This window comes from Podarcis filfolensis, assembly GCF_964270895.1.
Source record: "Podarcis filfolensis genome assembly, chromosome: 12".
Classification (NCBI taxonomy): domain Eukaryota; kingdom Metazoa; phylum Chordata; class Lepidosauria; order Squamata; family Lacertidae; genus Podarcis; species Podarcis filfolensis.
The window spans coordinates 11,942,850-11,946,333 of NC_139614.1; positions in this window are offsets into that span (position 1 = coordinate 11,942,850).

Consider the following 3,484-nt stretch of genomic DNA (forward strand, 5'->3'; position numbering starts at 1 on the left):
GGCCGCGAGATTCGCTTGGGCTCCGCCTCCGCATAAAAAAATAAATAAAAAGCTTCTCGCTGGCTACTGGCCGAAGCGAAGGCGCCTGGGAGGGTTTTGATTGGCTGGCTATCCCCCCGCCCCTCCAATTGAGAGAGGCGGATGAATTTAGAATATAGGCAGAGAAGCGTTATCCACCAGCGGGGCCAGTGGCGCAATGGATAACGCGTCTGACTACGGATCAGAAGATTCTAGGTTCGACTCCTGGCTGGCTCGGCCGTATTTTTTCCTCCTACTGCTTATTTAATTCAGGTTAGAGTTTTGAGCAGTGGGATCGCAAAATTCACAACACTTTCTGATTCAGTTGGCTGCAGATCCACTGTCGCAACTGCAGTCCCGAAACTCCTGGTGCATTTGATTTTATCTGATTTGATATTTCTATGCCGCTTTTTCTTCAAATGAATCCCAAAGCTGCTTACAAACAATAAATAACAGTGTCATTATAGCACTTGTATAACATAATAGAACATCAGAAATACAGCATAGACTAATTAACAAATATTCAGTCAAACAATTGCAACCTATAAACACTGTTAACAAAGCAACAACAAAAATTAAGCTGAAACATCACAATTAAAGCGAAAGTCATATGATTAGCAAAGCAATACTGCATTTGTAATCCATAAAACAATATTAGCGATGGTAAAATAGCAGCTAAAATATGAACTAAGCACTGTTAAGTTCATATGCACACTCTCCACACTCCCATGACTTTTTATTGTACTGTGTGACATACCAAAATTCCGATCCAAAATAAAGCTATTAACTTTTCCCCAAAGTGCAGGTTTTGCAAATTGCAATGTGAGAATTTTCTCAAAACTATGACCCACTGTATTAACTACCGTACTACATTGCACTATTAGTTTATGAGTACCACCCGTCTTTATACAGTGGTACCTCGGGTTACATACGTTTCAGGTTACATACGCTTCAGGTTACAGACTCCGCTAACCCAGAAATAGTGCTTCAGGTTAAGAACTTTGCTTCAGGATAAGAACAGAAATCGTGCTCCAGCGGCGCAGCGGCAGTAGGAGGCCCCATTAGCTAAAGCGGTGCTTAAGGTTAAGAACAGTTTCAGGTTAAGAACGGACCTCCGGAACGAATTAAGGTACCACTGTATAGGGGTAGTTCTTCCACTGTTGGAGGCTTGGCATTGGGGGGGGGGTGACAATAAAAGTTCCAGCAGTTTTCAGCTTCCTAAAGTGCCTCATGTTGGCTGCACACCTGAGATTTCCTGCTGTGCCACCCTTATAACAGCCGGGCAGGAGAAGGAGCCTGGGCGTGCACTTAGACACTGAAGAAGTCAGCAAAGACCCAGATCTTTAAGTAGCACTCTGTGGATTGGTGCAGAACTGGGGGGTAAAATGAGTTTTCTGTGTGTCTTGTTTCATCTATAACTCTTGGGTTTTGAGACAAACCTCCTTTCTGCAAAACCTTTTAGGGCCTAACAGTAGAAAGTGAATGTGGCTTTGCAGGAGATGTATGTTCTTAGCAGGAACCTCAAGATCTCAGACCTGCACTCCAACGACGGCACCTGGAGAAAATTGTGGAAGCTGGCAGTATCGTCTGGGTTATTTTCAGGAATGCCCCAAAGGAGTCCTGTCTTTGTGGATGTCCCATGCAGAGCACACCCAAAGGCCTGAAGATTTTCTGGACACTCCCCACAAAAATCTCTCACAGCACCCATAGCTTTGTGGGTGCCCTTGATCAAATGCTTGCAGAACGCCTGGAGTTCACTGTTAATAAGCAGTAGCTCATAAGAGGTCCTAAGATACACAGCTCAGATATAGATGGAGAAACACAGATAGAGTTTTGTGCAGAGTATACTGCAGAGAAGATCCAAGTGGAAACCACTTGAAGCTGAGCTGGTTTAACTAGGGCAGACTGGAGGCTGGGAGCAGGTCACTGGCTCAGAGGCCAAGGTACTACCTCCATACAGATGAAAAACCAACCCTCAGAAAGCTCGAGGGCTTTTTAGCCAGGGCCTGTTTGCACAACAGCCATTGCAGTTTTCTTTGCGCAATGTTTGCTAGTGGTTGCTGCAATGGTGTGTGTGTTTTTTTTGCAAAAGGGTGTTCCTCTTAGCAGAAGTGCACTGTGTGCAAAGTGAAAATGCCATTAGGGCTTGCTTTGACAGCAATTTATAAACAATGAACCACCCCTCCCCCTCCCACCTTGTTGCACCTTTGTACACACAGTACAGGGACCATGAGAATGGTGAGCAGCAGCAACAGTGACAACCACAAGAGGAGCCCATGTTGTCCCAGGAGAGACTGCAGGATCCTGAAAAGGGAGCTTTGGGCATAGGTGGCCAAGGAGCCTCAAAATAGCATCAAGTTGTACTCACCTTACACAGGTTACCCTTGATGAATGTTTGGGACCAACAGTGAGCAGATGCTGCAAGTGACATGAGCGTCTTGTATTTCTGCTTATGTCTGTATGGCATGCATGTTTATTAGTGCAAACCTATCAGTGAAATTCCCATGCAGGGAATCGTCAGAAGACGTGCAGTGTGTGCACTTTGCAAGCCACTGACTACCGCCACAAAGTTACAGTGGACAAAATGAAAGCCATTCCTGTTATAGGTAACTTTCTTTCCCTGTACTGTAATAAGAGTTCTGTTGACATCTATTTTATGGGTTAGCTCCCACAGCTGAACAGTTTGTTGCCCTCACTGTGGACCTATTATGTCAGCTTTCACTCCTTAGAAGGATAGTAGTAAGCAAATTCAACTGGTTGAACTGAAGGAGATCAACCAGAGATGGATGGGGTACTACTACTACTACTACTACAGCGGTACCTCGGGTTACATACGCTTCAGGTTACATACGCTTCAGGTTACAGACTCCGCTAACCCAGAAATAGTGCTTCAGGTTAAGAACTTTGCTTCAGGGTGAGAAAAGAAATTGTGCTCCAGCAGGAGGTCCCATTAGCTAAAGTGGTGCTTCAGGTTAAGAACAGTTTCAGGTTAAGAACGGATCTCCGGAGCGGATTAAGTACTTAACCCGAGGTACCACTGTACTACCAGTAATAATGATATGTCATCTACAATGTTCATTAGAAATAATACTTTTTTAAGGCTTGGTTTTATGTTGATGGCTGTTTGGAAATGCAGTTTGTTTTTAGTTAGTATTTTGATTGTGCAAGTGAGTTTAATTTGGACGGGTGGTTCATTTGTTTTAACTCATTTTGCTGTTCATTTATTAGCGTTTGTGTTTCTTTGGAAAATTAGGTGGCACAGGTTTTTTTAAAATCAATAAGTCGAATCCAAAGATTGCTCAAGGTTCAGTACCAAGTTTATTCTAGTGACTGTTTACTCCTTTATTTAATAACGCATCTGTCATGCGGGGGGACAAACCGGTGAGGTTCAAAACTTGCCCTAGTCGTGAAGGCAGGCGGCTACTCCGTCTCCCTCTTCAGATCCAAAAGTCTACTTTTTCTTTAA